Raw genomic sequence first — 26,787 nt, forward strand, 5'->3', positions numbered from 1 at the left:
GAGACAATCTTAGGCATTAGTGGACCAGCATATTCAATATTGCATAAACATTTGACAGTCAAAAAAATTTGTTCGCGTTGGATTCCACACAATTTGTCAATCGCTCAAAAAAAGGCTCGTGTCGATTGGTCGAAGGAAATGCTCAAAAAATACGATCGCGGGGCTTCGAAACATGTCTATGACATCGTGACAGGTGATGAATCATGGATTTACGCGTATGAGCCCGAAAGTAAACAGCAGTCGACTGTATGGGTGTTTCAATGTGAGCCAAATCCAACAGAAGTTGTTCGCGCACGAAGCACTTCCAAGCAAATGGTCGCCTGTTTTTTCGGAAAAACTGGAAATGTCGCAACCGTACCACTAGAACAACGCAGAACAGTAAATTCTGAGTGGTACACAACCATTTGTTTGCCAGTTGTCTTCCAAGAAATTAGGAAAACCAATCGCCAAAGACGGATCACTCTTCACCAGTACAATGCGAGCTCTCACACATCGGCTCAAGCAACTACATTTTTGAGCACCCAAAACATCGAATTAATGGGCCATCCGCCGTATAGTCCTGACTTGGCACCGAATGACTTCTTTTTATTGCCGTACGTAAAAAACAAACTGAGAGGTCAACGTTTTTCGACACCTGAAGAAGTGGTTGCGGCATTCAGAATGCATGTTTTGGAGGTACCTCATTCAGAGTGGCAAAAGTGCTTCGACAATTGGTTCAAACGCATGCAAAAGTGTATAGATCTTCATGGAGAATATTTTGAAAAACAATAAAGTGATTTTCGATGACTAAAATTTGTTTTTGTTCTCTAATCCCGACATAGAAAAGGCACCCCTCGTAGAACGACTATTTTCGATGTATAGCGTCACTATTTCAGCCCGTTGTTTCGGTGTAAAGCGATTCATGGTTGAAATTGTACTGAATTGACGTATCGAAAACATGTACAGGGTTGGCCATATTAAACTGACCCATGTGATTATTAAAAAAATATGGAAAAAGAAACATTTTTTTGTGTTTCATTGTGAAAAACATTTAATTTAGTTCAAGGAGATTCGTTTACATCACTTTTTGAATATGATATCGCGCAAGTGGTCGCCCTTAGCACGTATTTGGATATGTACAGGGTTGGCCATATTAAACTGACCCATGTGATTATTAAAAAAATATGGAAAAAGAAACATTTTTTTGTGTTTCATTGTGAAAAACATTTAATTTAGTTCAAGGAGATTCGTTTACATCACTTTTTGAATATGATATCGCGCAAGTGGTCGCCCTTAGCACGTATTTGGATATGTACAGGGTTGGCCATCTTAAACTGACCCATGTGATTATTAAAAAAATATGGAAAAAGAAACATTTTTTTGTGTTTCATTGTGAAAAACATTTAATTTAGTTCAAGGAGATTCGTTTACATCACTTTTTGAATATGATATCGCGCAAGTGGTCGCCCTTAGCTCGTATAGCGTAATGTGCCCGTTTTTCGGCGTTTTCCATAGTTTTGGCTAGCGTCTCGGCCGATATGGCGGCTATTTCCCGTCGGATATTGGCCTTAAGTGCGCCTAGTGTCTTTGGCTTGTTGACGTAAACCTTAGATTTCAAATTACAGTAAAAAGTTATAGGGTTACTCAATGGGTCAGTTTAATATGGCCAACCCTGTATATTGAAGTCGATCGGTTGGTGAAAGGCAACGTTATTCTGCGTTTACATACCGACATAAAAGATAGCGCACCCTGTATAAATAATGGATTTCTTTTTTCACAAATTAATAATACAGGGTGGCTGATGAAAGCCGCTACCAAAAAAAAATTGAATAAGTTTTTTTCTTTTTAAGTTATCTGTTCCATTTTTGTTTTAATTTGCAGATTGATCTTTAAAATTTATTAAAATGGATAACTGGGACACGCAAACAACAATTTGGATAGTCCGCCGCTATCACGCACTGGAGTGCGTAGTTTTGGTACAGAGAGAGTACAGGCGGATGTTTGGCGGCGATCCCCCGAGCAGATGGACCATAATGAGACTGGTGAATAGTTTTGATGAGCAAGGAACAGTCGCAAGAAGGCCTTATCATCGAAACCCACCAGTTCGGACGGAGGAAACGATCGCTGCTGTAGCTGCAGCTATACAAAGCAATCCAAGGGTTTCAACAAGAAGCTTATCTGCTCAACTTGGTGTCAGCCGACAGTCTTTGCAAACAATAATGCACAAAGATTTAGACTTATTTCCCTACAAAATTCAAATGGTTAACAAACTGAATGCAGCAGACTTGCCGATTCGCTTGGAATTTTGCCAGAAGATCCTGCAAATGGTGGAAGAAGACCAAAACATGTTAAACTGCCTTTTCATGTCTGATGAGGCCCATTTCGATTTAAACGGCAATGTGAACAAACAAAATTGTCGAATATGGAGTACTTCTAACCCACAGATACTCCACGAGACGGAATTGCATCCTCTTCGCGTGACAGTGTGGTGTGCGGTTTCTTCACGCTGTATTGTCGGGCCTTATTTTTTTGAAGAAAATGGTCACACCGTTACGGTTACTGGAGACCGTTATTTGAAAATGCTGAAAGAATTTTTCTATCCAGAACTACGCCGAAAGAGAATTCCTTTCAACTCTGTGTGGTTTCAACAAGATGGGGCAACGTCTCACATAGCCCAGACTGTTATGACAGAGTTGCGACGAAAATTTCCCAATAAACTGATTTCAAGAAACTCCGAATTTCGTTGGCCCCCCAGGTCGCCTGACCTTACTGCACCTGACTTTTTCTTGTGGGGTTTATGTAAACAAGAAGTTTATAAAATAAAGCCAACAAATTTGGATGAACTAAAACAATCCATTCGGGAAACAATTGCGGCTATTCCTGTCGCAACTCTCAAAGCAGCAATGAACAACTTTTTACTAAGATGCCGCACTTGTGTCAACGAGCATGGGGGCATTTAAATTCAATTATTTTTAAAACTAGTTAAGCTACATTTAATAAAATTTAATGACCTTCAACTTGAAAAAAAAAAATAAAAGAATTCCATACACTAAAAAAAAAGTTATTTGAGTTTCTTAATGTAGCAAAATTCATCAGCCACCCTGTATGTATTAATAAAATAATCTTTCCGTTTACCGATTTAAAGCTGTTTCGCTTTATGTCAGCTTTTCAATTTCTCGACATTGCATTTCAATCTGCAATATGACTATTTATAACTAAAGTGAATTTAATTTTTTTATTAACAGTGGCTTTTAAGCCGTACAACAGCGAACAAACTCCAGGCCAATACTTTTGCGAACAAATTAAAAAGTCAACGTCTGCTCGTCGAAAACGAAATGAGCTGAATGCTTGCGTCAGTAGCAGATAAGATGGCAATAACAAAATGTCAATCACGTCGAATGTATATTACGTGGAATATAAGCATATAATTTTGTACTACACACACACATGGGCTTAAACACTACGCGGACGCAAAAGTATATTAGGGCGGAGTCAAGTTTTTTTTTTGACATCGGTCCTGGCAGATCCGGATTCTACATAAAATTACACGAAAAATAGCCCATAAATTGGCACTTGCAGAGGTGAGTTTTGCAAAGTCATTGGCAATACATTTACACTTTTTACTAATACATTCACAAATCTTTTATTGTTTTCGTCAGTGTCTATGATTTCTTGAAGGCTGTAAATTTGGCAAATGGTTTGACGTAACTAGCCAATTCGGCACCCCTTCTTTGTAATTCGCGAAAGATTCGAAGTCAGAGCAAGCAATTCGTACGACACGACGCTCACAGTGTTTGCTTAAAAGTAAATTGTCTTTATAACAGTCTCGACGTTTAGTCTATGCAAATAATTTGTTTCCTTTTGCACAACAAATACGTAGTATTTTCAATAGCCTTCAAAGCATTGTCTGATGTAAGCCCAAGGTTGGAGCATAGATCTGTAGACAATTACGAGCCCCCTAACATTAAAAAAACTATCTTTAGTTAATACGAAGTTAATGTGAAGATAAAAAGTAACTAAAGTAAAATGGATGCAGCCGCCGTAGCGGCCACCGTGACTGCCATTCGGAATTCAGAGGGATCGTAGGGTCGAATCTTAGTGAAATACCAAAAATGAAAGTGACAAAGTTTTTTCTAATAGCGGCCGCCCCTCGGCAGGCAATGGCAAACCTCCGAGTATATTTCTGCCATGAAAAAGCTTCTAATAAAAAAAATATCTGCCATTCGGAGTCGGCTTGTCCGTCCATTTGTGGAACAACAGCAAGACACACGCCACAAATAGGAGGAGGAGCTCGGCCAAACACCCAAAAAGGGTGATATGAATGCTACTTTTTTAAATAAATTAATAACAAATTAATATAAATTTATGCTTGGACATTTTTGGGATGAGAAATTTATTTCACAAGTCTAACTTTGAAGTGAAACTTCTTAGGCGTCGATGAACAAGCGAGAATGGAGAATAAGATTTCAAGGCCAAGCAACGTTTTGGGTATTTTCGTTCTGCGAGAGAGAAAAAAGATGTAACGTGGAGGAAAAGAAGAGAGAGAGCTAAAACTTATATATATCTCTGATAATGTTAAGGCTATTTTTCCTGCAGGTTGGTTGGTTGGTTGTAGGAAATATATTTTTGGTACCTACTTTTTGGGGCGTTTTTAGGTCCCAATTTTTTTGGCGTTTTTTTGGTGCCTACTTTTTGGCGCTTATTTTCGTTTCCTGGCTAGTGCTTTTGCATACTATAAAGTGCTATCCATTCCGGTGTCGGATTTATTGGTATTGCCTTGCGGTAATTTGTGCCGTTGCTGCGATCCTGGAATCGCTGCGTTTGTGCGGGTGATAAACGCTCGGAGTAGTGCGCATTGTAACTACGGTTTGTGTCCGGCGTTTACCTACACCGGTCGACCCTTCTCCGTTTTTTGTAAATTTTGTCTATTTGTATTCTCTGCAAATGTTGTGAATTTATTTAGATATATATTCTTTCTCTCTCTCTCTCCCTCGGGTCTCTCCCTCTTTCTTTGTCTGCCTTGAAAGCTTGACTTCTGTTATGTGTGCAACGCTACACTCACTTTTTTTATTTAAAGAACCACAAAATTAAGTTAGGTTAGGTTGAAGCGGTTGCCCAGTAGGACACACTCATAGACCATTGTGATGCCGCGAGGGGAGCTTGTCCTATCGCTCCTAAAACCAGTGTGTGTTTTTCAAAAATGAATATCTGATTTCTGCAGCACTGAGATCTTCTAATTCATTAAAAAATTGTCTACCTAGAATAGTAATAGTAGAATAGTAATAGTAATAGTAATAGTAATAGTAACGTTTGGATAAAGCAGGACCTCCAGAAGGTGCGAGATCGCCTCTTCCTCTTTCTCATCTAGACAGCTTCTGCAGACGTCATGTGTTCCGCTATAACTAAGATCGTAGGTCTGCTACGACTGTGGTTATTTTGGTTTAGAAGAGATTCTGTGTGCTTATTATTAAGAGTCGGCTACAATTGAGCGGCACTTCTAGGCTTCCTTGGAGGATGTCGACTGCTTTGTGAGGGATTTTCTCGCCACCTGACTATCAATGGAAATGTAGATTTTATCTCCAGGTGTTGCATCACACTGGCGTTCGTTATTGCCATCAGTTCAGCCTGAAAGATACAACAGTAGCTGGGAAGCCGAGAACTGAAGGAGATCTTCAGTTGTTCGGAATATAAACCTCTTCCCACCCTGCTCTCGAGTTTTGAGGTATCTGTGTATACATGGATGGACTCGCCCTGTCTAATCTCGTGCCGTTCCCACTCTTCCCTCTCTTCCCTTTAGGGTAGGACTGTCTTGAAAGTTGTAATGGGAAGTGTAAACGGAAGTGCATAGCCCACCAGTTCGGTAGGCTCCGAAATGGCAGCCAGGATTTTACTGTGACCGCAGTCCGTGTTTGACCACTTACTCAAAGTGTTCAACCTTATTGGCGCACTGGGCGCGTTGTTGATGTTCACACCCTTCTCAAGGGCATTCCACCATAGTAGAGAATTGGGCTAACCACTGGTGAGCAGAGCCAGTGTATGATGGCGGGAAAACGTAAATTATTGTATCTTGTGTGGCTTTTGTTGTCTCGCTACTGTAAAGAAGCACTGTTTTTACAGGAGCGTTACAAATTTTCAATTTAGTCTTTCGATTGATTGTGGGCTTTTCAATAAGGGCGGGTAGATGTTGAAATGGAATAAAATGGCGTTTGCTGTGTGGCACGTAGCGCCGTTTTGCTGGAACCATATGTCGTCTAGGTCCATATGGTTCAATATGGGTCATAAGAAATTGGAATGCGCGCAACGTTTGCGTTAATGAACACTCATTTTGATAATAAAGTTTTATCATTTGAACGTGCTGTGTAACTTGCCATGATGATTTGGCATAAACAACTGAATAATAAACAAAAGATTTTTCAGATGTCACCAAAACAAAATGGCTGCCACAGGGCGCCAAAATTGACCCGCGCCAATTGAAAAACCCTTTATATTTGCGAAAGAGAAGAGTCGTCCGCGTAGGCGAAGTTTTCGAGCTTCTCATTTAGTTTCCATTGTTTATTACTTTTGGGGAAATCGCACCTTTCGAATCGAGAGAGACAAAAAATTAAAGCGGAGAGACAGCGAAGCACTGCTTAACACCGGAAACTGTCTGAATAAGTTGGCTTAACTGTTCGACGTGTTGTACCCTACTCGTGGCTCCATTGTAGGAGCTTTGGGATACCGCAAACCTCAACTGCGACCCGTATTGCGTCTCTCCTAAGCGCATCAAATGCTTTCATATAATCGATAAAGTTCATGTATAGCATTGCGTTGAGCTCGGCAGTTTGTTTGATAATGATGCGAGTGACTACGACAAAAGCCGGCTTGAGTTTTTTGCAATAGTGCCAACAGTGATATTCCACGCCAGTTGGAACGTTTCTGTTTGTTACCTGTTTTAGGGATCTTTACAATTATCGATTTCTTGCACTCTGTTGGAAGGTTTTTCTCCTCCCAAATTCGTTGAAATAGTGGAAGGAGTGTATCAGCCCCACTCTGAGGGTACACTCTAAGAAGTATGCCGGGAATTCCAACAATTCCGGAGGCTTGGCCTGGTTTTGATAGTTGAATAGCAGCATATATTTCAGGGCAGTTGAAGCTGATGTGCTCTTCTTTGATGTTTTCCACGCATGAAGGTATCTACAGTTTTACACCGCCTCCTAATAGCTGATGGTTTTTATAAAGGCGTTTTTTCTTAGCAGTAATACAATAGGAATTTGCCGAGCAGCGACCACTATTAGAAATTATTTCTTCTAACAATTGGTGTTTCGTGCCGGGTTTTTCAAACCTGTGCACTTTAGAGTGGTAGCCATGCACCAACCCATTCGGCTTTGGCAGCCACCGTCTTTATAACACTTTTGTAATAATATTGAGTGCACATTTTCCCTTGGTATGAAAACAGCGTGGACCTGGTGGAAAGTAAACTGGAAATACCTCCGCTCGTGAAGGATTAAAAATAGCTTCTTTCAAAATTTGCAGAGCTTGCAATTGATTTTAGAGCTATGGTCTATTAGACTTTTTTCTTTGAATCTTATGTAGAATCCGAATCTGCTAGGAAAAATATAATAAAGGGTTTTCCAATAAGAGGAGTTATTTTGATATTCAAAGAATATAAATGATCGGATGCTTCTTTCATTATAAGGACGAAGGTTTGCCGTTAATAGTGGAAAATAACATCAGGCAAATGACCACCACGACCACGCTTACAGGACAATATCCTTTTCATGACATTTTCCATAACCAAATTGCAAAGTGGCTGCCCTATGTCCTCGATAGCCTCACGAATTCCATCTTTGAGGTCTTGAATCGACCCTGGGCTGTTGGCGTAGACCTTCTCTTTTACGGGGTCCTCAAGAAAAAAGTCACAAGGTGTTAACTCACAAGATCTCAGTGGCCAATTGTGATCACCTCTTAGAGAATAACACGGTCCGGAAACTTTTCTCGTAAAAGATGAATGGTTTTGTTGCTTGTGTGGCACGTAGCGCCGTCTTGTTGAAAATAAACGTTGTCCAGATCAATACCATCCAATTCCGACCATAAAAAATCGTTAATCATCTCTCGATAGTGCATAATAACACCTGTTATTGGAAAACCCTTTATAATAAAATATGTAAATAATAAAATTTCATATAAATTGACCCGCCCTAATGTACATGCTTACACACACTCATATACCAATATAAATATGTAACCTTCATTTTTTTTTTTTTTTTAATTTTTTTGCATGCCAGCAGCTCGCTGCTCTTTAGCTAAAGAATAATGGAATGTGTGACATATCCGATGTAATTTTCAAACTGAAGCGAAAAAAAAAAAATCTTCAGAAATTCACAAACGAAAGTTCAACAACTTTAGACAAAATCCGAGCGCCAAAACAGCATAAAGACTTTAATATTTCTCGCAAATCCAACAGAAAGCTGCGTACAAAATTAAACGCGGAACTAACAAATTTGAAAGCATAAAGACAAGCCAGAAACAGCAGCTGCGTGTGGCGGAGTATGGCGGAAAACGAATTTCGAACTCAACGATATGTTAAATGTCTAATGAGAAACGAAACTAAGCAGATGACTGCTCACATTTGGCGCTATTACCGAGGGGGTTGGGATTGTGCGCTCGCAGAAATTCTACCACACATACCTTCATACACATCCGCCAAAAGCTTTCAACTGTGATTTTGTTGAAATAAATGGCAAAACCTTCTTCGCTTTTGATGTCTGCCTACCAATTTCCTGTGTATGTACAAGTATAACGTAAACATGTTGGCTTTCCACAGGATCTACCGCATCCTCCAGATTACTTTCGCTTGTTTTTTTGCGTTTTTTTTTGGTTGAAGGAAGCGAAACGTGAAGCTTTTTATGGTTGTGTCGCCAAATGGTCGCCCCTTACTTTGAGTATGAAATGGGTTTGGTGGCGCACAGTAAGAAGGTCAAATAATGTGAATCCGGAATTAAAGACAGAACGTCGATGTGTAATGAGTTTTAAAGTAAGAAGGAAGAAGTGGAAAAAATGAATGTTGATGTGTGGAAATTGTATGTAACTGGGAATGGGGCGCCCAAATTTACTCTTACAAAGAATGACATCCTTGATGTGCTGCTTGGGATTTGAGTTAAGTATGTGGAGGGAATTTACAACGCCCCTGTTAGTGTTGTTCTTACTTCATCTTTTGAGGCATTCTCAAATATTCCACATCTGCATTCGTGATTGGGAAAGTAGCATTGTTTTCTGTGGCAAACTTTAAATCACAAAAACGCGCAGCAGATAAGAAGCTCTTGAAGATATAGTGACAAAATAAAGCACAGACCCTATAGCGCGAATCACTTAGCTAAAGAACAAGTTGCAAGCCAGCACACGAAATGTGACAATTAAGTTCCGGGAGTTTGTCTATAAAAAACAAGCAAATCAGGATATAGTAATTTGAAGGTAGCTTCACTACTTCGTCTTGACCGACATTGCCCAAATTTTACATAAACTGAGGTTTTGAATTTTTGCTTTTTCTTTCATAATCTTTGGCAGAAGTAAGAAAGTGGCCGGTTATTTCAAATAAAAAGTTGTAAAAAATAACGTGTCGAATCAGCGAGAACAACTTTGTTCTAAAATTGAATATGAACTAGAAGATCAGCGAAGTATTACACTGTTTGATCCACGTAACAAGTGCATTTACTTTTATCATTATTTAGTAAGATGAGTATTTACTTCTATCATTACACCGCGTTACACACATTCTGTCCTATGAACCAAATATACTTTTTCGGAAAGGGGTTAAAAAATAAAAATCACGTGTCCAGCCGAAAGCCTCCGTTGCTAGCGCTGCGTTATCTTTTTGTTTATTTAGCAATTCTATTGTTATTTAAGCTTTTAAAAATAAAAATAAATAAAATAAAAATCACGTGTATTGGCGATTTTCATGTACACGTCACAATTTTTTTTTTTGTATTTTATAATTTTAAACGAGCAATTCTTGTATGTATATCTGTATAGCCACACGATCTCAGGATTAGCTTAACGGAATTGAATGAAATTGGGCACACAGATAGTGTATCACATTTCTAGACTTTTCACCTAGGTGTTGCCACTGACAATGTTTCACCGGGTTGCCACCTGTTCGAAATTAAAAAAAAAATTGCATGAGATATGCCGATGTGGGTATCAAAAGAAAGGTATTTCACTCCGCATTACAATAGAGATATAAAAACTCGATTTTTTTTATTAATTTTATTATATTAAAATTAAAAATTGTTTCATTAAAATTTTAATGCTTTTAAAGAAACTTAGGCCTTTTATTTTTGCGTTTGTAAGCATTTGTGTCAGTATCGCGACAAATAGACCAACAGTATTCGCCAAGCATATGCGTAATGTCTTGTCCTTTAAATCGCTTTTCAATAGCCGCTATGTCCTGATGGAACCTTTCGCCATGTTCATCGCTACAAGCTCCTAAATGACCAGGGAAACAATCTAAATGATTGTGAAGGAAATGGATCTTTAGCGACATTAATATGCCCATTTTGCCATATGCCGAAATCATTTCTGCAACAATATTTTTACAATCGTCAGCTCGTTTGTTGCCAACAAACTGCTCAATAACGGCAACTGTGCCTTTCCATGCACGTTGTTTGATAGCATTCAATTTTGATGAAAATTTATAACTTGCAACTATTTTTTTTTTCTGCGGACCACTGAAAACACCTTAAATTATATACATCATTAAAAAAATAAAGTTACTAAAAGCCTTCGTAAAAAAAATACCTGCATAAATCTTTGCGCCGCTCAGTTTCGGAAAAATATTGCGCAAACTTGCAATCGCCCCGCCCTCACGAACCAGTTTTTTAACAAAATTTGATACGACACCGAGCTTAATGTGTAGTGATGGCAAAATGATTTGAGATGGCTGCACTAATGGTAGATTTTCTATACTTTCTACGCCTACTTTGTAGCATGTTCGCGGCTTCCACTTAAATTCAGTGTAATGCTGATCTCTTTTGCGACCTTCCCATGTACACAAAAAGCACTGGTGGGTTGGAAATCCACGCTTGACACCCATGAGTAATCCGACCACTATTAGATCGCAGCATATTTTCCAATTATGCTCTTGGTAGTTTATCAGCTGTAATATTAATTCCATGCCTTCGTATGTTTCTTTGAGGTTGGTGGCATATTCGATCGGGACAGCTGGATGTTTGTTACCGATATGAAGCAGCACTACTTTAAGGCTGTTGACCGATGCATCGATGAAAAGTCGCCACTCCTCTGAAATATGAGGGTAACCAATTTTTTCAAACATCGAATCAATATCACAACAATAAGCCAGGTTTTTTTCCCGATCTTCGTGCAATTTAAAAAATTCGTCATATAGAATACTGCTAAGTCGATCACGAGCAGCTGTTATTTTAAAATCAGCCGCCACTATATTCCACTGCTTAAAGCGTGATGCAAAGAGTTCGGCTGTTCTCTTTGACAAATTTCCTTCTCGTACAAGGTCATTGAAGTCGGCTTGCGTTACTAAATGCGGCACTGCAGTCCCAAGTTCACTGGGTGTTGGCACAAATTCCGATACTTCTGGTTCCCCGCATCTCGCATTCGATGCAAGAAATGTTGATAGCATTGTTGGTGCTATTGTTGGTTCTCCATCGCTTAATTCGGGAACATCATCAAAAATCTCCATTGAAGCCGCTATACGTTCTTCTGGTGAGTACATGAGCGTAGCGAATTTTGTTGCGGCGAAAGTATTGGTACCCTTTAGTTTGTAGTTTGAGTAAAAGTTACGCAAAAGTAGCACAGTTCACTGCAGTTCTCCGTACGTGGTAGCCAAATTGTTGGTACAGAGTACTTTATTGTAAACTTGCATAAATTTCTATAGCAATAGTCGCACACGACTTCCGGAGTATACCACAAGTAAGGAACATAAGCAGTCTTGAATATTTTCTGAAACGAATTAACCACTGTTTTAGTAATATTTTTAAAATTTTTACTTAGTGCGAATAAGCCACAAACGTAACAAAAGTTATTTCGAGTCGGGCACTGCATTTTTCGTAAGATGAAATATACGGAAAGACGTTTTCGCGCAACAGAACTTAAAACAACTGTCAAAGTATACGTCTCCTAGTAGCGCAACTGTCAGATGATCGGAACTTCCGGAACTGTAACAAACACACAAACGGCACAGAGTGTGTTGTATGAAACAATAAATTAAAATAAGTTGTTTAAAAATTTGGAGTCCCTTCAAGTTATGCCGAAAATTTAGAAAAACATTTTTTTTTTAGAAAAAAAAATTCAAGAAAATCTGAGAGTTGATAATTTTTTTTTTTTTTTAATTTTACATAATAAAATAAAAATATTTCACCGAGTCTGCCTGCAGAAATTCAGCGCGATTGGATCACGGAAAAAGGGTTGAAAATTGATCCATCGTTTTTCACACAGGCGGACTACGAGCTATTACATAAAAGAAAAAAATCTGACGTGTACATGAAAATCGCCGATACGAGTACACGTGAATTTTTATTTTTTCCCCCCTTTCCGAAAACGTATATTTGATTCATAGGACAGAAAAAAAGTTCGTTTTTGTAACGCAGTGTTATGATAGTAAGATTAGGAAACGAAACTGGCATATGCACCAACATCAGATCGTTAACCGGCTCTCGGCAATTTTGAAGGAATCAGCTGATTTACTGACGTAACAGGGAATGTGAAAGCAGTTTGTATTGAGTTTGTGTTGATCATGCACGAAAAAATCATCGCAGCCACCGCTACGTGGCCAACCGTTGTATTCATCTCACCTCACTTTACACATTTTGTTTTCATTTCATTGTCAAATTATGTTCCAACAAAACAGCATTTGCGGGGAGGTTTGCTTTTGTTCTTCAATTTAAAGAAAAGTGCAACAGAAGCGCATCGTTTACTCTCAGAAGCTTATCCTGAATATGCTCCATAGGTTAGAGTATGTCAGCAGTGGTTTGCACGATTTAAAAGTGGTGAATTTGACACACAAAGAGCGATCAGGTCCATTAAAAAAGTTTGAAGACGAAGAGTTGGAGGCATTACTTGATCAAGATCCATGTCAAACTCAAGAAGAACTTGGAAAAACATTGGAAGTCACTCAACAAGCCATTTCTAAACGTTTAAAAGCAGCCGGATACATTCACAAACAAGGAAATTGGGTGCCACATGAATTGAAGCCGAGAGGCGTTTAGAGACGATTTTATGTGTCGGAAATGCTGCTTAATCGCCACAACCATCGTATTGTCACTGGCGACAAAAGTGGATCCATTACGACAACCCAAAGCGTAAAAGATCATATGTGAAGCCAGGCCAACCAGCCAAATCGACACGAAAGCCGAATATTCATGGTTTGAAGGTAATGCTCTGTATTTGGTAGGATCAGAAGGGTGTGCTGTACTATATATATATATATATATAATTGGCGCGTACAGCCGTTTTGGGTGTTTGGCCGAGCTCCTCCTCTTACTTGTGGCGTGCGTCTTGATGTTGTTCCACAAATAGAGGGACCTACAGTTTCAAGCCGACTCCGAACGGCAGATATTTTTATGAGGAGCTTTTTCATGGCAGAAATACACTAGGAGGTTTGCCATTTTGCCTATAGAAAAATGTTTTTCTTAATTTTGTTGTTTCACCGAGATTCGAACCAACGTACTCTCTATGAAATACGAATGGTAGTCACGCACCAACCCATTCGGCTACGGCGGCCACTGTACTATGAGCTGTTAAAATCGGGCCAGACGATCACGGGAGAGCTATACAGGCAACAATTGATACGTTTGAAGCAAGCAATAGCCGAAAAACGACCAGAATGGGCGACCAGACACGAGAAATTGATTTTCCATCATGACAATGCTCGGCCACATGTTGCAGTGCCGGTCAAAAATTATTTGGAAAATGCCGGATGGGAAATTCTACCTCACCCGCCTTATAGCCCAGACATAGCTCCTTCTGATTACCACTTGTTTTGGTCGATGCAGAATCATCTTTCTGGAATACGGTTCACCAATGTTGAAGGTATTAAAAATGGCTTGATGACTTTCTCGGCGCAAAAGATGAGAAGTTGTTTTGGGATGGAATCCATAAATTGCCTGAAAGATGGGAAAAAGTTGCCGCTTCCGATGGACAATATTTTGAATAAAATATTTTTTCACTTTTATACTTAAATAAATGTTTTTTTTTTAACAAAAAAATACGAAATTAATTAGTTGTACAGCCAATATTTAAAGCAGTATTTGAATGTTCGCAAAATTCAATCGAAGAGATCTTGACTGGATGTACATTCTGTCAAAAAAGTACCCGGAATTTTTCAATAAAACGCAAAATTTTGTTTAATCATCAAGCTTATTTTGTCGGCTGAGCCTAGCAGAATCCCTGGTGGATTCGATTGACGAACAAAATTCCCTCCAGCTCTCTTTTTTGGCGGCTGTAATTGCCTTCTCTGTCTCCGGCTTTCTCTGTACAATTCCCAATTCCCCGTCGAGTAGCTGAGGTTAAACGTTGATCTAGATTTTTCCCTTAGTTTTAAAAGCTCCCTGCTCCACTAAGGAGGGTGAATTTTTTTACTAAATTTTATGGGGCAGGACCCTACTAAATGCCTTTTCCAGTGTTATGACCCTACTCTCAAGGTTTTCCGTGAGAGTGATTTTAGGGATAGGAATCATAGGGTACATATAATGAATTTTTTTAGATGTAAGAAAATACAATCAGCAAAAAAAAAAAATTGTCAAAAATCAACGCGCTTTTGGAGTTACTTGAAACTTGCACTTTATTATACCAAAACTCAAGGGGCTATAACCTCAAATATCTTAACTTTTTATAAAAATTCTGCTTAAAAAATGTGCAGTATTTATCAAAATCATTTGATTTTTTTTTCAACTTGCGCAAAGTTTGAAACTTGGTTATTATTTTTCTAAGAGAATGAACTAAGTTTTCATAAAAATATTATTAAAAATATCATTAAATGAAAAGCAACCACATTTTCAACACTTGCCCTTAAGTTAGTGCTAAAGTTATTAAACGCACTGTATACAAACCTACACCTGAGGATCGAATTTCTTGAATGGTCCTGCCACGATGTCTTCGAAATGTGCATTGTTTTCACTCTTGCATTGCATTAAGGGCTACAGAATTACCCAGCCACAGTCTCACTTACATTGCCTACATTGTTCGGCATCAATAAAATTCGTGGAAACTGCATTCCGCTGATAAATGCTTGCAAGCACTTGCATTGAAGAAGACGAAGGATAATGGCTTCTTTATTTGCTCTTCATTAAGCATAACTTTATGCATTCGTGGCAATATCCATTGCATTCATCTATGCCATCACAAACGAAACGAAATCCGAAATGTGCATTGAACGCAAATAATTTATTTCCTTCGAATTTTTCCACCGCGTTGAGCATCAGCCGTAATGCTATACCAGCAAATGGTGTGCATAAGACCACAGGAGCTGCCATGCTATGCCATGCTATGTGTGCACCTACATATGTATGTATGTGCGTGCGTGCGTGTGCTTGTATGCGCCAATTTCACCGCCGCAATTTTATTATTGAGAATTCAATACGTGTATACATACAGCCATACACACAAATTCATATACGCAGACTTGAGCAAACACTGCCTGTCGCAGCAATGCGATAGTTGGTTATATCGCGACGAAATGGTGCCACGATTCAAGCAGTGCGCGATGGCGCCAACCGCATATTGCAGGTATACACTCGTTTATATGCGTATATGCATATGTGTGAGTGTTCTTCGCGTTATATTGGCCACAGACATTCGCTTTCGCGGCAAGCCACATACAAATGTTGCCGCTTCCGTAAGTTTTATTTGCGTACATAACACTTGCAACATATGTATGTGTGTGTGTAGATATGTTTTCCTTTCTCTTTTACATACACGTTCCCCATTTTATTTGCTTTTCCCGTATTTATTGGCATCGGAAATGATTCATGCTGGTAAATAAATATGCCACACATACAAATATCTCGCCACTGCATAGCTGCCTGCTTGTCTGCCGGTGTCTTAGCTGTTTTCTTTCGCTAGTCGCGAAAAGCGGAAATACTCTACGACTGCGAAACATGCTGAGGAAAACCAAGCATGTGATTGTACACCCTAGTAAATAAAGTGGAATATGAGATTCTTGATTGCTAGCAGAACTGAGGTCGCTGACTTTGACTTTTCCTTACATTTCCTTTGTGTTAATGCTATCGCCATATTTTTATTGTTCATACGGAACACCTTCAGCTTAACACTTTGGCGAAAACCTAATATAAAAAGCAGAAACTTGTCAGTGGATGTTCAAAGAAATCTTTTAAGTTCAGTTTACTTTTTTATGCAGGCTTTCAGTTCGGTGATTTAGTTTACGTATCTCATGGATTAATTGTTCCATATTTACATCGTCGGTTCCATCTGATGGAAAGTTTTCCTTTGACAATTTTTTTTTATGCTATTATAGAAACAAGTCTATAGTATTTATGCGCCTTGTCTCAAGTGCTTATCGAAGCTGACCTCCTCCAGAATGGTCCAAGGTCTCAGCTTTTTACTAAGTGAGGTTAGGTAGTGCTGGTTGGTATGTAAAAAGATCTTACTTAGACCACTAGGGCTCATTGTGTTACCTTACTATGTATCATATTTGGAGACGAGGATATTAGTTTACGTGACCCTTAAAGCACGTCTTCGCGAGTTTTAACAAGCCGTTCAGCCTCTTGTCAGCAACATCCTTTGTGGAAGAAAAATACGTTGATCCCAGGCACATTTGTCGAGCCCTACAAAGAGCAGGGCAGTAGTAAAGTAGGTGTTCCAAAGTAGCACTAGCATTTATTTCGTTGTATGCTTTACACGCATCGTTCTGGACTAATCCCCAAAATAAAGTTTGTCATTTTCGTATTCCAAGTCTTTAGCATAATTTTAGCAGTGGTTTATGATGTTGAGTATTCCCATATCGACAGAGATGGTTTCAGAGATAGTTCCTTATTCAGTTCCGTCTTCAAAAAGTAGAGTGATGGGTATATTTCTGACTTGATCAATCTCGACAAGCGAATACCTGGCTTGGTGAGCTCATCAGCTCCCTTATTTCCATTTATTACTTTGTGTCCTGGTAACCAGGGGCATGTGCATTTCCGCAAAGCTCATCCATTTTGGATCTGCATTGTTGATTTCGCATAATCCGAGTCAATCCAAGGAGTTATACTTGCTTTAATAGCCGCTTGGTTATCAATGAAAATGTTTGTCTAAGTATTAAGAGGGGTTCATTCCAGAGATAATTCAGCTACTTTGGTTGCGGCTTAAATTTCAGCGTCTTTTGGAAATCAACTCATTCCTTGCAGATTCCTTCTCCTTCCGCGATTGTGGACCCATCTGTAAAGACACTATGTGAATGGTATGTGGATTTTAGACCTTTCTGCCATCCATTTTGCTCTATAATGATGCTAGGCTTTTTGCCAAATTTAACTTGTAAAATTACGTAGTCTGACCTTCCGTTTGAATCCAGACTGCTGCAGTGATCAGAAAGACGCTGTGGGAATTGCCCTGACATCTTCTGTGTTAGAGCAGATCTTTTGGCTCAGTTTCTTACTACTAGTTTTATTGGATGCCAGTTGAGAAGTCTTTCTATTGCCGTTCTTTACTAAAACTTATCAGTCTTCCAAATCGAGCATCGACGTGCTTATCGTCGTATCAATTGTTCTTTTGGGCTCACTGATATCCAACGGGTTGTACGGTGAAGAAAGCCTTGACAGGAAAGCTAATGGGCGTGAAGACCAAAGGCAGACCGGGGAACCGTTAGATAGACGCAGTGGAACACGATTTTAAGAAGCTGGGAATACGTAACTACGAAGCAACAGCTCAAGATAGACCACTTTGGAGGAGCATTTTGAAGGAAGCTTTGACGCATCCCGCGTTGTAACGCTATGAAAGAAGAAGAAAGATATCCAACAGGTTAATCAGCGGCGGCACATGAGTAGCAAGGAATGTCATCTCACTTTTGTTGAAAAATTCAGAGAGCAACAGTAAGGAGGTGAGTGAAGAATATGTCCGGGAGTTGTTGTATTTCGATGTTAAGTTTCCGTTGCTTTACTAGACGGTGAATTCTTTGCTGTGCTAAACCTGATTGCATATTTTGAATGCAACCAGGCCACTTGAAAGGGATTGATGAATCTCCCCATGCTTCTTCCGGATTTGATGAAGTTGATCACTCTTAGTCTCTTTGCAGGAGTTTTTTATAGAGAGAGAATTTTCCGCTTGTTTAATCAAAGATCCTTTCGTATCTCAGATTGGTATTAAAGTTCCTACAATAGGAGCTGCGAATTAGCTGATAAGATAAAATATACATGAATTACTACATTTAATACTGGAATAAGGGATTCTCTCTAAACAACTTCGATACCACAGTCTATACAGACGGCAGTAAAATGGACTGTGGTGTTGGAGCTGGTATATATTCTCATAGACTTGGAATTGAAAAATCTGTGCGTCTCCCCAATACCAGCAGCGTCTTCCAAGCGGAAGTACTAGCAATTGGGGAAGCCTGTAGGTTACTAATCGCAGATTTCTCTTTTAAGGGCAATATCGCTATTCTTTCGGATAGCCAAGCCGCAATCTAGGCGCTGGACGCGACTATAACAACCTCTAAAGTGGTGGAGCAAAGTAGGAATAGCCTCACCAACTTGAGTGAAAACCATAGAGTAACCTTGATTTGGGTCCCGGGACACCGGAACATAGAAGGTAACGAAAAAGCTGATGAACTGGCATGAATAGCGCTCTTGCAGTACCAGTATTCACTCCACTAGGTGCGGTCAAGAATGCAATTTCTCTAAAATACCTTCGAATTGCAGATTGTAGATGGAGAGACCAGACGAAATGCAAAATCAGTAGAACGTTATGGCCCACCTACAACCTCAAGCAATCGTTGACATTAATAAACATGAAACGACGGGACACCTGCAGACTTACGGCAGTCATAACTGGCTTCTGGTCTATCGGAGAACAAGCCGCCAAAATGGGCATCCCTCACAACACATACTGTCATAGTTGTAAACAACCGGAGGAAAAAGAAACAATCTTCCATTTCCTCTGTGAATGCTCTGCCCTATGGAAGGACAGAATGTTAACCCTGGGCAAACCGCTGTTCGACAGTCTCGAGCAACTGTCTGGCGTAGACGTCAACAACCTAATAAGGTTCCTAAACCGCACAGACTGGATATAGTCCTGCTGCAAATAACTGTTAAACAATTTGGTAACGAGGATGTGGCAACAAAATGGTGCGGAAGCGCTAGTTGGATTCTGGATGAATCACCACTCTAACCAACCAACCAACTACATTTAATTACATATAATTGCCATGTACATCCTATCTTGGGTGTTTGGCCGAGCTCCTCCTCTAATTTATGGTGCGCGTCTTAACGTTGTTCTACAATAGGAGGGGTCTACAGTTTTATGTGACCTCCGAATGGCAAATGGTTTTTTATGAGAAGTTTTTCATGGCATAAATATACCCATTGGTTGCCGATGGTCGACTGCTGGAAAAAAACCTTTTTGATTCCAAAACCTACGTACAAACTGCGGTGGTCACCGATGAATAGGTTGATTGAATATTAATCAAAGAAAGCGTGCCATATGCCGATGTATCTATGGCGGGCATTCCGATCTCATTGCAAGCAAAGAGATGGATGTATGACTGGCACCGTTTCATAAGTAGTCAAGACGTGGAAGCAGTCATGTATATGCAAGAAGTTAAGCTCACAAATTATATCGGTCGACAGTAAGCTTACCTAGGGTTAAAACTGATCTGAAACTATCCTTTAACCCTACAAGAGGTCAGAGGTTCACGAAATCTTCTTATGCTGGTCCTATTCCTGTAACATTTTCCGAGCTGAGCTGCGGGTTTCGAACCCAATGTGGAGTAGAGTCTCTTAAAGCAGTGAGCTAAAGATAAGGTGAACTTTTTCAAAGCCATCTACTTTTTATGTCACTTTTCATAGAAAAGAAAAGCAAGACAACTTGTTCCATTATATTCGTGTAAGTATAAACTTCGATCAATTTTCATAGAATTAGTCCACACGACAAGGCAGAAATGGAAAATAATCTTGTTTGATTACTCCTCGCTTTCTTCGTTGGTAGGCATCTGGCACAAATCTGCCCTTTGACTGAGTTGCAGGGAGGAAGAAGAGGAGGTAGACTTCATTGATCGTTATTTCTGTCTCACATAGCTGCAATGCTGCAAAAATCTCTTTGTTTTGATCTCATAAGATATAACTATGATTTGGAAAATCTCAAAGACCTTTGGGCTAGCACAGCGCTTGCTGGGTCAACTTAAAAATCGGTTGTTCAATGGCAGCTAACTGGTAGCTAAGAAGCTTTTTTATGCTCTCTAAGTCCAGGGTACTTTGAGGGTACTTTACGTAAGCAGTCCACTAGCCGTACAATTTCTTCTATTGTAGTTTCATTTCAACTTACCTGGCTTGTGTGATGTCATTATTGTGATCTGTCAAATCACTCTATAATAATATTTTTACGAACGAACTGCACCATAGCTTACGATTCGGTCATGTCCATGCAATATTGAAAATTCACACGGAGCTCACTGCATATGCTTCTTCTATCGGTTTCATGTATCGGATTTTTGCTGGTAAAACTAAAAGTCAACATTAATAATTTTATGTTCATACTGAACTCCTTGAAGGAATCAAAAAAAAAAAAAAAAAATACCCGAAGTGTGGAAGCGTTTTGCGCCGTCGACTTCTATTTAGGAAAAACTTGACGTGAAAAACTGCTGAATACTTTTTAAATGGAACAAAAGTCCCTTGAAGAAAGAGGAAGAGACACGCGACCTGAAGAAGTTGTATGTGGCGCTGCGCCATAGATGCTGCGGAGAATACTCGTACAACATATTCCGTCACACCAGCTGATCCGCTCATTCTTTCGTATTTTTTACTATTGAATTGTTTCTGGTACTAAGGCTGTAGACCCACACGAATTAAATTGAAATCTCTAAATAATTACTAAGATACTTTAGATTAAACTTTACTAAACTTTTTTTTAAATGTAAGGTAAAATTTCACCAGCAATCTCGTCGGAATACAGAGAAAATTAAAAAAATCGGTCCGATGGATAGGATAGGATATTTGGGTGTTCATGCGAGGTGGCCTACTTGAACAAATAATCAAAATTCGCCCGTTGTGATACCATACAGAGGGGGGGAACTAAAGAAAAGAACAAAACAGTTGGAAAAGCGAAGAAGGCGAAGAAGTGGCTTTCGATTAGAGGATGACGAGCAACAGTGGCTAATAACGTTCGTATTAATCGCTTAAAGCAACTCATGAGTTTCAACAGGTGTGTGATATTTAAACCCGCCATATACACAGGAGAGGCAAAAAAGTGAGAGTCCAGATATCTAAATCTTTGCACGGCGGGAGCAGGGTAGCTGAAAAAAAGGTGCTGAGATGGTGATTCACTAAGGATACTACCGAATTCAAGAGCTGCCGCGATCTCGTTTTGCGATAAAACCGCCTCCAGAGTCCCATGTCTAGCCAGCTCATCTGTCCTGCAGTTTCCATTTATGTCGCTGTGGCGGGGAACTCTGATGAGCCTAATATCGAAGTATTCGGATGCAATCGAGGGAGAAGTTCGGCATTCCACGACTAATTGCCGCTTGACTGTCAGAGTAGATATTTACATCCTTTAGAGTAATTGCAGAAGTAATTCACTGATTCCTTAATTGCGGCTACTTTCGCTTGGAAAACACTATAGTGGTCCGGAAGCCGAAATTTGAGCTTGTTGGGGTGCTCCTCCACCAACTCTTCCGCCCAACTTCGAGCCATCCATAAACATGATTGCGAAGCACCTAAAAATTATGTACATTTTTTTTTGTAATTTTTTTTTAAATAATTGACGATTTAGAAAAGCGTTCTTTGCATTGTAAGGATTAAAACTTTTTTGAGATCAAAAATATTAACATTTAAAAAAATGGTGTAGCAAACACAACTCTTGAATATTTTTCAATATCTTTGGATATTTAAAAGTGCAAATTAAATATTTTACAGTGCTAGTCTTAGTTTATAAGTAGCCATACCTCATATATTTAATAAAGCACAATTCCATTATTTGCTCCATTCTATAACTTTTCACAAAACTTACTTTTTTAAAGATGGTCCTTTTTATAAAATTTTCGCTGATACTTAAACAATTTTTCGCGCATTAGTTTAGAGGCTGTAAATATGTATACACACACACACAGAGACACAGACATATATATATATACACATTCCTGTATGTATGTTTGTCCTTCTGTCTTTACCATCAATGGCGCAGGTCGACGTCCAAGACAAATGCTGCGGCTCTAATACCAACCGCCAACGGAAATTCTTTCCGAGCACCTCGTCAGCCTCACAAACAAAAATAATAGCATGCATATATGTATGCAATTTATATCAATAATAAAATATAAAATATGATTCCCTTTGCGACGCGCACAAAATAAATAAAATACCATTTTCACCAACATTTCATTCAATATTTGGTTTCATTCTGGTTTTACGCTTTTTACTCGCATATCCATTTTGGCTCCTCCACCTACCTTCAGCGCCTGATTTTATATGCGCCGAATTACATTCATGTATTTGCATATGTGGAAGTGAAATATTTGCATACATTAAAGTGAGTACACCCAAAAAATTATGTGGCAGCTTTATTGATTCATATGCATTAATAAAATCGTAAATGAAATGAATATGCCAATATTTATATGCGAGTGGGTATGTAAAAGTTGCTGAGTTGAATGAGGAAAATGGGCGAATACAATGGTAAAAAATATGTGTATGTGTATATGTGTACTTGACTTGCTGTTGATTGCTTATAAAGCTGCTGATCGATGTCATGTATTTGTGAATGAAAAATTTTGTGATAAAAATTAAATGTTACTCGTAGCATCAGATGGAGTAAAAAAAAACATCCCTTCCCACAGTTTCAAATACCTAAAAGCTGGCTCTAATTTATGCACAGAAAAATAAATTTTTTTTTGTTTTTCTTATTATTAATATTGCGTACTTCCTTATGCAGGAACATTAACCCACCCTTTGGAAGATATTTCGGTAGTCGGATTCGTACCAAATAAGATTCACATAGATTTTGGGAATGTTTCCGGTCATTTTACAAAAGAAGGCCTGAAATTTAGTAGTTTTCATAACTCATGGCTATTACTAAATTTACTGAATGCTCATAGAAAAGATTGCATATAAAAGCTAAAAAATAAAAAAAAAACTAAAAAATGTTTAATCACTCTTTATGTTTAATAAATTTTTTTTTATGAAAGTATGTACAAAACTACGAGTCGGAATTACTCAATAAGCCATGTAGTCTTCTTCATACTTCGAACCAGCTTTTCTACAGAGCTCCGCGACAAACTTGACGCACGAGCTGCTTTAAATCATGGACAGGCCTTCCATCAAGATGCGTTGTCATAGTTCCCCACACATTTTCAATAGGGATGGCGTCTGGGGACCAGGAAGGCCAGTCCAGTACTGTGACGCCAATTTTCTTGTTTTGTTGTTTCTCAATGTGTTATTCTGAGAGCAGTGCTTTTGATGATGTGGAACGGTAGGATATGTTCGCCTCCTTCAGCCGACGTTTGATGGTGTTGATACTCACATATATTCCCTTTTTGGCAAGAACTGAAGGTGCTTGGCGTAATCACAAAGAAGGGTCCCACTTAAAAAGTTGGACGATCACTTTATTATGCTTTTTTGTCGTCACTCGCTTCAAGCCGCGCTCGAAGAAATCGTCAACATTTTTGTACACCTTATACCGATGATTCCACATAAGAACAAACTTTTTTGATTTTTTAAATACTTTTGCAGCCGCGCCATAAGATAATTTCGGCCCTTTCGAATGCGTGCATAAAAATACCGCCTCAAAACGCTTCGCGTATTCCTCACTCATTTTTGTTTGGTTGCGTTTAAAGTTTCGCGGGAAAGCTTCGAACGACACTAACCTGAGTTAGCACTGGCGTCGTAACACTTCAGTAGGACTATTATGCAGCAAAAAGCAGAACAAAATATATCTTGAAGTTACAAGAAAGAAACGGTTCTTTTCTTCTGACACAGACTGCATATTATGTTAGGGAATAAGTTCGTAACGTTTTTACCGAAGACTTTTATTTAAACAAAAATCAATAATTATATCAATAGGCTTATCAATTATATATTCGCCGTTGCTGTTTACAACCTCTTCCCACCCCTCGACCAATTTGACCAAAAAGCGCCTGGTCTGGTGTCAAAGAAGTTGTTGAGACAGTTTTTAAGGACCTCTTTGTTATCGAAGGTAACGAACGGCCTTCATATGGTTTGACAGGGAATGGAAAAGATAGTAATCGGTCAGTGTAAGGTCCGGAGAATACGGCGGATGCTGAAGGAGTGCGGCTTTGACGACTTATGCACCATGAAGCCTGGCGTTGTCGTGAAGGAGTATGGTTTGACCATATCGATCAGGTCTTTTCAGTCGAAAAGCATCATTCACACGATGAAGCCGGGCAATGTAGGGCTCCTCGTTGACCGTGGCATTATTTTCGAGCATTTCCCAGTGCACCATACCCTCACAGTTCCACCAAACACATATCATCATATTCTTTGGATGAAGATCCGGCTTGACATATCTCCTGGAGCCATCCACTACTTTCTATGCTTCATTATTATACAAAATATAGTCACTATTTCTCTTCTCCCGTGACGAGGGCTAGAGTTGAGGGTAGTGCTAGGGCAATCTTTCCAAATAGGCAGGATGGGATCGAAGGGAAAATCTGCACCGAAGCTTGTATTTCTATCTTCACTGACGGTTCCCAGATGGAATCGGGTGTCGGAGCAAGGGTTTTCTCTAAATCAGCCAATTTATCTATCTTCTTTAAACTGCCGAACATTGTTAGTGTTTTTCAAGCAGAAGTATTTGCGATCCTGCAGGTATGCCGAATTTCCGAATTTTTAGGGAACGCGGGAGCGGGGGAGGTATAAACATTTTCTTCGATATTCAAGCCGCGATTAAGGCTCTGACAACGCCATGGTGCAGAACAAAATTAGTAAACTCCAGTAAAGAAGAGATCAAATCTCTGGGATGTGCAGGTAACATTTCTCTGATCTGGGTTCCAGGACATAGGAACAAAGAGGGAAATGAAATTTGTGATGAGCTTGCCAGGAAGGGGACTGAATTGGCCTCAGAGATCTTCTACCCAGTCATCGGCATTCCCCTGATAGTTGTTAAAGGGGAACTGCACAAATTATGCCTCAGGAAAGCGCAGAAAAGATGGAGCTCCATTTCTTCATGTACTATTTCATAAGCCCTTTTGGCCCCTATACGATATACGAAGGACTCAAAAAGTCCTTTGGACTCTTCGCCATTCAATTTCCAAACTCGTATCTGCGTTTACCGGTCACTGGACGATCGGCACACACGCAGAAAAGCTAGGGTTCCCATTTAACCCCCATTACAGAAGCTGTGGAGACCTTTCAGAGAAGGAGACTGCAGAGCATTTTCTCTGTAAATGTCTGGGTTTGGCAGCTAGAAGACTAAGGGAGCTTCTTTATTTGACAGCCTGGGGCAGTGCCCCAACCTAAATCCAATCAATCTTCTCCATTATATCAACAGCTCTGGTTGGCTGTAGATATCTGCCTTTGCAGGTCTCATATTGGTATAAAACGGCGCTTTAGTGCATCTTGAGGAGTGCCAGGTGCACTTCAACCATTTCACTTACCTACCTACCTAGAGCAGGAAGAGTTCTATCTCCTGAATAGCTACTCTTTTCCCCACAGCAAACAAATCGTTGTAAAATAAAAGAAAATATAAAAGCGCTATGAACATATTCCCCGACCCAATATTTATTGTTATTTATTATACAGGGCCCGCCATCTATCGTTACGGATTTGAACTAGGTATTATTTGAAGAACACTTAGCTGTCATCTGATTTGACAGAAAATTAGTTTTATTCTTCCGCTGAACGAAAATGGTTGTGTATACGCTCAAAGAGTGCTGGGAAATATTGCGACATTACTTTGAAAATCATGGTAATGTTGAAGAATGTGTACGAAAATTACGTACGGCAATGGGAAGAAGAAAAGCACCGAATGAAGCGTATGTGCGCTACTTTGTGAAAAAAGTAAGAGAAACTGGGTTGCTTATTGACAAACCAACGCGTAACCGACCAAAAACCGTGCGTACACCCGAAAATATTGCTGTTGCTCACAAACCAGCAACAATTGATGCACTGAAGACCAACATACGCGATTTCATAGCTGAAATACAGCCGCATACAATCGAAAATGTGTTGAAAAATTGGACGATCGTATGGGATGGTGCATATCTAGCCGAGGCAGCCATATGAATGAAGTTGTGTTCCATCATTAACCAGAAGGATTGTATTTCAAAATAAAAAAAAAACAGTTTGGAAAAATATTGAGTAGTTTCTTTTTTATAGCATTTTTAATTCCGTAAAGTTATATGGCGCACCCTTTATTTGTTTCCATGAAGAATTCACCTGTAATTAAAAGTTCTTTTAAGTTCAAGTTTCCGTTAAAGCAATGGAATGGCTTGAGAAGTGTTGTTAGGACTCCGCTCCATCAGAAACAGCAATAAATGGATGGCTTGTGGACATCCAAAATGAGGCGGTAAAACCAGAAAAAGTAAGTGAGTTAGCTGACATCGGAAACATGTTAAGAGAATGCGTTGGCTTTATTTTCCATGAGCAATTGACTATGAGAAAGCTGTGGTCAAAGTGGGTGCCGCGTTTGCACACTGTTGACCAA

The sequence above is a fragment of the Anastrepha obliqua genome, chromosome 2, assembly GCF_027943255.1.
Source record: "Anastrepha obliqua isolate idAnaObli1 chromosome 2, idAnaObli1_1.0, whole genome shotgun sequence".
NCBI lineage: Eukaryota > Metazoa > Arthropoda > Insecta > Diptera > Tephritidae > Anastrepha > Anastrepha obliqua.